The sequence below is a fragment of the Eurosta solidaginis genome, chromosome 4 (assembly GCF_040869045.1).
Source record: "Eurosta solidaginis isolate ZX-2024a chromosome 4, ASM4086904v1, whole genome shotgun sequence".
NCBI lineage: Eukaryota > Metazoa > Arthropoda > Insecta > Diptera > Tephritidae > Eurosta > Eurosta solidaginis.
Genome location: NC_090322.1, coordinates 97,190,193 through 97,199,047, shown reverse-complemented (window position 1 = coordinate 97,199,047; position 8,855 = coordinate 97,190,193). Strand labels below are relative to the sequence as shown.

Genomic DNA, 8,855 nt, shown 5'->3' with positions numbered 1-8,855 from the left:
TTCTACGCACTGAAGGACCAGTGCTGACTTTATTCGAACGCCGCAAATGCCTTTAGTGGGGCCTGACTGCCTGACTGAGTATGGCAATTGTTTCATTGGGGTATCAGCGCTGAAGGTTTAGCTTAGCGCAGTAACTTATGGCGAATACTTCCGCTTGAAAATGCTCGGATGTGCTTTTAGAGTTACTGATATTTTGGCTCTGGGCCCGAAAACTGTGGCTCCAATCCCCTCTGGCGTCTTCGAGCCATCTATGTACCATACGATCTTGAGCAGACTAGTAATACATTGCACCCGCCCATACCTATACAGCCGTACCAAGAGACTGAGCAGCCCATTACATTTTGGCACAACCGGAGCACTGCTGGACATCCAATCTATATGAAAGCTATGCATTCAAAAGTGTTTGTACCAGTGGCTGGCGCACACCGAACTGGACCAATGTATGCTATATTGATGCCTGCACAAATACCAAGCTATGTTTATGTGAATAATGTTACTGCTTATGTCCATTTGCACGGTTGAGCACATACGGTACCTACGTTTATACAAGGTGGAACACCACACTATCCATATGGCGATTTAGCCAACGATCACGTTTTTGTAAGAGATTAATTAAAATATGTTATTCATAAACACTGATTCTTATATTTTCATTATAATTAAACTGTAGACTGTAGACTCATGACGGGTATTCTTACTGGACACTGCCTTCTGGCGTCACATTCCTTTAAATTAGGCTTGGTCAGTGATAGCAGATGTAGGAAGTGCGGGTGGAAGGAGGAAACGATCGATTACGTTCTGTGCTCGTGCCCTGCGCTTGCCAGGCTAAGACTCCAGCTGACAGCTGTCAGATCTAGAAGCAGCAAGTGGCTTAAGTTCTAGGAAGCTTCTGGTATTTGTCAAGAGGACGGAGTTATTTTATAAAATGTCCTGGTTGTTGATAGGGTTTTTAGCTTGGTCGTTAAAATCTGGTAACACTACGGACTCATTCAGTCTATGTGAGGTCGCCATGAACCCGCCAGTTCAACCTAACCTATATTTTGTTTTGGTTTTTACTTTAGAATCAACCGTTTAAGTAAGCGATGTCAGCTAACTAAGCGCCTTCAAATGTAGATCCATAAGGAACATGGGGTCGCCAGAGCATCGGCTGTTAAAGAAACAGGATTCGCCACGGGTAGGTGAGGTTCACAATTGGGTTGGAGAAGCTATATATTGCGCTGGCAACCCATTGAATCGGTTGCGCTACATAGCCCCCTGAACCAATTTGGTATTTTAATCGCCTCTTACGCAGGCATGCCTACCGCGGGTATACTCTAAGCCCCCTAACCCGCTGGAGCCATGAGAAGCGTTAGTGACCTTGGGTGTCCCAAGGAAAGTTCCGTCGTGTCTTTTGTTGTTGGGTGAGCGGCCAGGCAGCAGCGTGCAACAAATGCACCATTCAGGAGGATACCCTTGCTGAGCCCAGAAAATCTGGGAAAGTTGGATGTACTGGTCGGATGCAGCACACGAGTATATTCTGTAATAGCATATGATCAACTTGGAGATAACCAAACGTTTACTTTCCTGTCCAACAGGGAACTGGTTCTAGACCCTGCTGCTAAATAAGGATAGGCGTAGTCACATCAATTCGTTCCCGGGTTACTCGGGGAAATCAGTTTTAGCAGTACTTTGCACTTTTCATACTGCACGTCCATACAAGAACTTCGGATAATGAATTAAACAGTTGTTGTTGTTGTTGTTGAATTAAACAGTCATCTGCATTTGTTTGTTTTTGTAGCACGTCTAATTTCCTTCGTAACATCAATCAATTATCCCTTGTTATAATGTTGTGTTCTCTATGAATGCAACAGCGAAGTATCTTCGGGTACCCCTGATTCTAGTTATCTGAAATCTCCTTGAGTCCCTTGTGCCTTTGGCCTCTCAGAAAAGAGCTAATTGTGGAGCCCTATTTATAGAACACTTTTCGGGTTAAATATACTAAAAATTTTAATCTATCCTTACTGATATTAGTTTCTTTCTCATTCTAGGTAATTTTATTTTGAGGATGTGCGCATAGCAATATTCCAAATATTCCAGCTGTAGCTGAAGGAAGAACATAAATTTGCTCAAATTATAAGAAAACTGCGACAACTATCCCTCGCCTTTTTAGTACCACAGATAAGGCGCTAACAAGCATACTATGGGAAAGGGTCAAGACCAAAAGATCAATATCACCTATAAATCGACTTTGATAGCACGAATTGGGGCTTCCGGTATTATCCCTACAAAACTCATATGGTTCTGCAAACTGATGTTGAACAACACCACCAGCGCAGGAAAAATTGGGCGTCATCACTGAGCTTCGAAAGTTTCAGAGAGGGCACATCTATTAATAGACGTTATTGTACTTAATTAGCTTGTACATATCAATATACACATATGTAAAGTACACTAGAGTAATAAGGGAATAATTTAAATTGTACAAAAACATTGTATATACGAATTATTTATAATTAAATATTATCGGAACATAAAGGACGCGTTTCATTCATGGAAAAAACGATTTGACAGAAGGTAACCGATACGGGTAACCGATAGGCCAGTTAGCCGTGTTGTTGTTGTTGCATATGTTTTGGTTAGCGATAACGAAAACATAACTGATGAAGTAACTTAAAAATGTAAATAACATCGAGCGAGAAGGAATGTCGAAAACAACAGGTAAGAGCGAGAAAGCGAGTCACACGTACACTATTATGAGAGAGCGCATGCGTTACCTTTTTCACGACAGCAATGTAAAAGTCATTAAGACGATAATTGGTGACCAAGTTATTGGTAACGATTAAGTAATCGATTAGGTAACAGGTACCTGTCTTGTAGGGTATGGATGACCGCGTAGCTTTAGAGTAGTTCAACTGTCCATTACATTAGGGTAGTAGCACGCACAATCATTAGTTGGACTGTCTTATACTGTTTTCCCACAGAAACTTAATGATCTCATTTCACCTTCTAATGAAATCGTAAATTTTTTGCTTTCACACAGAAGTATCTGCTCGATTAGTATGACAGATGAAATGACAAAATAATTATAACAATAATAAGATCGCGGATTTAAATTGTTAATAACAATAATATTGAATTGGTTTAGAAAAGTATACGTACAATGCAGGAAAATAATTATTTAAAAGAAATATTCGTTGCATATACTGCAAGTATGCAAGCTTTGCAATCGATGCAAGCAAGTTACGACAACGCCGTTGCTTTGCAAAGAAAACGAAAGGAGAAGAATCCTTTAATTTTGCAGCATCTGAGACGACAGCAGATGTACCTTTAGGGGTAATGGCAACGAAAGCCTCTCGGCGATCCCTCTGGAAATTGGTAAGTCAATTTATAGTTTATAACACACTGTCCGGTTATAGGTAATTCTTTTTATTATAGGGACGGCCCTCATCTGGGAAGTCACTTGTGACTGCAACTACGACGATTTTTTTAAGACACACTTCCGCATGCATCGTACCAGCCTTGAAACCCTCTGCAGCTTCCTAAAAAAATTGCAGAAGTCGGACACAAATTGGCGACTTGCGATACCACTTTCGAGACGGGTTGCTATTGCTTTATTTACTCTGGGATCAGCTGGAGAATACAGAGTGGTATCAGAACTTTTCGGAGTTGGAATATCGACGGTATGCAAAATTTTATGGGAGTTCTGTGAGGAAGTTTACGAAGCAATGTCAGCGCAATTTATTAAAAAATTACCACATGCACATGTACGGGAATAACCATTTTTACCTAGATGGGTGTCACATCGAAATAAAACCAAACCCAGAAGATGCAGTCGATTATTACAACTACAAAGGATGGTATTCCATTATATTATTAGCTGTAGTGGATTACAGGTAGGTACACTATGTTGTAGTTCTTGACATGAATTGGTGCTAATTATGTTATTTTTCAATTTAGATACCGTTTTTTATATGTGAAAATCGGCTCTCCAGGACGATGCAATGATTCACAGATTTATAATGCCTCTTTAATGGAAGAAAATGGACTACTGGCCGCGAGTAAAAAGGAAATAGGTGGCGTAAATATGCCAATATGCATCATTGGAGACTCTGCGCTCCGATTTTCCACCACTTTGATGAAGCCGTACTCTTTTTCTATGGCGCTAACTGAAACGCAAACGCTTTTTAATTATAATCTTTCAAAATGTAGAAGGGTGTCTGAAAATGGCTTTGGACAGCTAAAAGGACGATTCCGTCGAATTGGAAAAGGTTTAGACAATAGAATTGGTAAGGCAACTATTATAATTAGGGCATGCTGCATCATTCATAACTTCCTAAATGAAATAAATGATAAAATAAATGACTTGTGGCTGGAGAGGTTCCAAGAAGTAGGAAGAAGTCATGAAAGACCGCAGTTTAATGTTGTGATTGGCGACAATGATCCATCTGCTGAAGAAATAAGACGAGGACTATGCAATTATTTTAGTACGTACATATTTTATTTATTATTTTTATATGTAGATGACATTAATATGTGATATTCATACATTTTTTTTTTATGTGATATTCAATTTTTTTTATTTAAAAATGCCAATATGCCGTTTTTGAGTTCTTTATTGTCTTGGGCTATTTCTTTCAATGCGTTGGCCTTCTCTTCCTCAATTTTCATGAATTTGTTTTCGTTTTCTTCACTTTTTTTCATGTAATTAGTTATTTCCACTGACACCGCCTCAAATTTCTCCATGACTTTCGTGTGAACACTAACAATATTTTTTTTCTTTTTAGGTTCGATCGCAGACGAGCCTGGTAGTGGCGACGGTGGGTTGGACCAGGGCTGCGGTGTAGAAGGGGTAGATGTCAGTTGTGGTGATGGTGTTGAGGGTACTGAAGATGCGGTACTTGATTCTGTTTAAAATTAAAATTTTAATAAAAATATGGCATGTTTTTAATATATTCGTAACACAATAAAAATATAAACCGAGCATTAACATTGTTTCTCTGTTTTTTTTTTTTATTAAGTAGAAGAAAATGAAAAAGTTCTGCAGGGCGATATCAAAAGCCCTTGGAGTCTTGGCAGGAATACTGTTCGTGGTATTACATATATAAATAAATTAGCGGTACCCGACAGATGCTGTTCTGGGTCACTCTGGTCCACATTTTGGTCAATATCTCGAAAACGCCCCCACATATACAACTACCACCACTCCCTTTTAAAACCTTTATTAATACCTTTAATTTCATACCCATAATGTACAAATACATTCTACAGTCACCCCTGTTCCACCTTTATGGCGATATCTCGAAAAGGCGTCCACCTGTAGAACTAAGGCCCACTCCCTTTTAAAATACTCATTAACACCTTTCATGATACCCATCCACCTTTATAACAATATCTAGAAAAGGCGACCACCTATAGAACTATGGCCCACTGCCTTTTAAAATATCCATCGGACGTCCCTGAGCTCTCCAGTTTTTTCGTCTCGCGAAACCTGACATTATCTGCGACCTTATTTACATGGACGTCCCAAATGTCGACCATTTTAAACATCCACATCGATGGCTCTACGCTACCGACTGCCCTACACCCCAAAATCTTGGGTGTGACGTTTGATCAGGATCTACATTTTGGTGAGCATGCAGCCGCAATTGTACCGAAAATCCAGAGCCGTAATATAATTCTCAAATTCCTTGCTGAAAGTACTTGGCGAAAAGACAAAGAAACGCTCATTACCATATAAAAAGCAGCCGATTGCATGCTACGCGTCCACTATATGGTCGCCAATCCTAAAATCTACTCAGTGGAAGAAGCTACAGGCCTGCCAAAATACTGCTCTTAGAACCGCCACGGGCTGTCTCCTTATGTCCCCAGAACACCATCTAAAAATTATTATCCCTAAAAAGACGTAAAGTTTAAAATTGAAAAAGTAACAAGCGTCGCACCTTTATGCCAGGAATTGCCCGGTGAATCCAGTACCCAAAGAGCAGTACCCAAACTTGCGGAAGAGGAACGCACACTCCCCAGGAAAACACGAGTCAGTCTAGCTCAACTTCGATCTCGATACTGTAACAGGTTGAACCTTACCTATCCAGAATCAACCCAGACATACAAAATGTGTGCCCTGCTTGTAATGTGTCCCCACATGACACCAACCATCTCTTCAATTGTAATGTGGAACCAACGCCTGTAAAACCCCTTTCATTATGGTCCACCCCTGTCGAAACAGCAAGTTTCCTTGTTAGAGGACATTGATGGCAATTTGTGATCGATCACACCTATTGGACGGGGCGAAGCACTGCTACAACACTAACAACAAACCACCACCAAAAAACTTTGGACCTCTGTGCCAGAAATTATCCGACGAACCCCGTTCCTATAGTCATATACTCTAAACTCACTAGAGGAAAGCAATGTCCCCAGGGAGGCGTAGGTCACTCTAGCCCAACTTCGATTTGAATACTGTAACAGGATTTTGATGACTTGTGAGTATTCCCGCCTCTTGGATGGGGCAAAGCACTGCTACAACAACATCAACAACAACGGTCTCTCGGCTGTTATCTGTTTGCGCGCATTACAAATCAATAGCAATACCCTTCATGGTCTTGTAGTAATGCCGAGAGGCCGTCAAAAGTTTCTGTCGGAAAGGATAGCAATGGTTATGGTTGGCACACGATACACATATACATACATACCATCGATGCTCTCCAACATAAGTTCACAAAATCGATTAGCCTTAAAGCCACCAATTATTTGATGCACTCTGGCATAAAACGGCCATATTGACGGTGATCCCCACGAAGGACCCATTTCCGCTTTTTCTTTGCTAAAACAAATTATGTTTGCTTAGTCCCACTTTTAATTTAATTGATATATAAATATGGTAATTTTATACGACAGCATGACACTGCTAATACGCGTCCAATATCAAGAGAGGTGTCAAACGACGCGTCTTGATATCAGTATTAATAAGTTTAACTCGCCCAAAAGATATTAACGAAAAACCTAAAAATGACCCGCGGGTCCCTCCGAAACCGGGGGTTACTTTAGCTCACAACTGCTAAAACCCAACCAAAAATATCAGGACCACGAATCCGAGAGCGGAAATTCAAAATTTTATTTCTGTCAAAAGTTATTTCCGAAAAACCGAAAAATTGCCCGGAGCGCTCCGAAGCCGTGGATGGGATCCATAGTATTTTTGCGCAGAACACCTTTCTGAGTTGGTGGCCTTCGGCCGCGCTTATAAAAAATAACCCTGGGCTATGCCATGCCAAGTCCGGGTGTGTGGTATAACCGTGGCTACTGCCACGGTGATGCACAATTTTTTTTGTGGGTACAAACACAACAACAACCACATGAAAATCGCCAACTTCAACGGCAAATATCTCCAGACATAGATAAAATTTTTCTTTTCCGCCATCGGATTATTGTTCTCGAGATTAATACGCATATTAGCAGTCGACCCCTCAACTAGACTATTACCCTTTTTTTTTTGCCAGAACACCTTTTTGCATTGGCGGCCTTCGGCCGCGCTTATAAAAAATTACCCTGGGTGGGTCCAACACCGGTTTGGAAACCAAAACTATATCCGCGCAAAACACTTATGTTCACAATTTTTTGTGGGTACGCCAACATTACAACACCCACATGAAAATCGCCAACTTCAACTGCAAATATCTCCGGACAGAGATAAAATTTTTATTTTCTGATTTCGGATTATTGTTGTCGAGATTATTACGCGTCTTTTGACACCTTTGATATTTTTGGACGCGTATTAGCAGTGTCATGCTGTCGTATAGAATTACCATAAATATTTTCTTACCGGTATCGCTGGGTAAAATTTGCGATCTTGACTTGAATATCTCGAGCGGTGTAATTGTAGCCTAACTTTGCCAACTCGTTGCCATCTCTTTATATATATGGCCATTCTTTCGCGAAGATCGAAGATCAGCAGCACGCTCTTCCCACAAATCCAGAATAGCCACTTCGCCATCTCCAGCCCAAAACGATCGTTTTCTTTTAGGTTTTGGTGCTAAAGGAACAAAATTCATTTAATTTTTAATGTCCATGTGTGTATATAAAAAGTATATATATTTATTTACTCACTATCACTATTATTTTGCATTATAAAAACAAATTCTGGTTTTTAAATTCAATTAAATTTTTTTAGCGCATATAATTACATTGCTAACTGACAGACAATGACATTTACTTTGACAAATGACATTTTTAAGCACTGAACACACCAAAAACTAAGAAGCGGAACGCGGCCAACAGAGTTGCATTGTGCTTTTGACTTCATTAGGCATTCGATTAGCTACTAATGAAATAATTGTAGATTCGAATTTTGTAGGGAAGATTGAGCTCAATAAGCGTCTTAATGTAAAAAATTGCCTTTATTATTCAATAAGCTGTCTGTGTGAAATTAGTATTAGGAAAGCTTTTGCTTCACCATTTTTAGTGTTCTTGCGAAGGACAGAGGCTCACCTGTTAAATATATGTGCCTACGTATTCACATTTGTAAAAGGAGCCGTAACGTGTAAGTGATATTTAAACTTGGTTTATCAACCAATGTGATTCATTCCAAGGGACTAGTTCGGGATAGTGCCGCCAACTTTAGGAAATGTCAAACCGGGAGGCTTTGATGTTGAAGGATGAAGTGTGAAAATCAAAATTAACATTTCAGATGCTATTTTATAGTTTCGCAAATAAACAACAGATGTTTGAATGTAAGCCCAAGTGATTTTTCAAACCCTTCTCATACGTACATACATATATCCTCAACTTAAGTATGAGGTAAGAATCATTTCAAAGGGGTGTTTATGCCCCTAGAACCTACTAAAGGATTTTGCATCACTGATTTCGCTTATTCTTTCAGCCAA

The 8,855-nt window shown here is 39.9% G+C and overlaps 1 pseudogene; it reads right to left on the bottom strand.

Moving 5' to 3' along the window:
* Positions 1-4,545: 4,545 nt before the first annotated feature.
* Positions 4,546-8,098, bottom strand: LOC137248618 (myb/SANT-like DNA-binding domain-containing protein 1; annotated as a pseudogene).
* Positions 8,099-8,855: the final 757 nt, after the last annotated feature.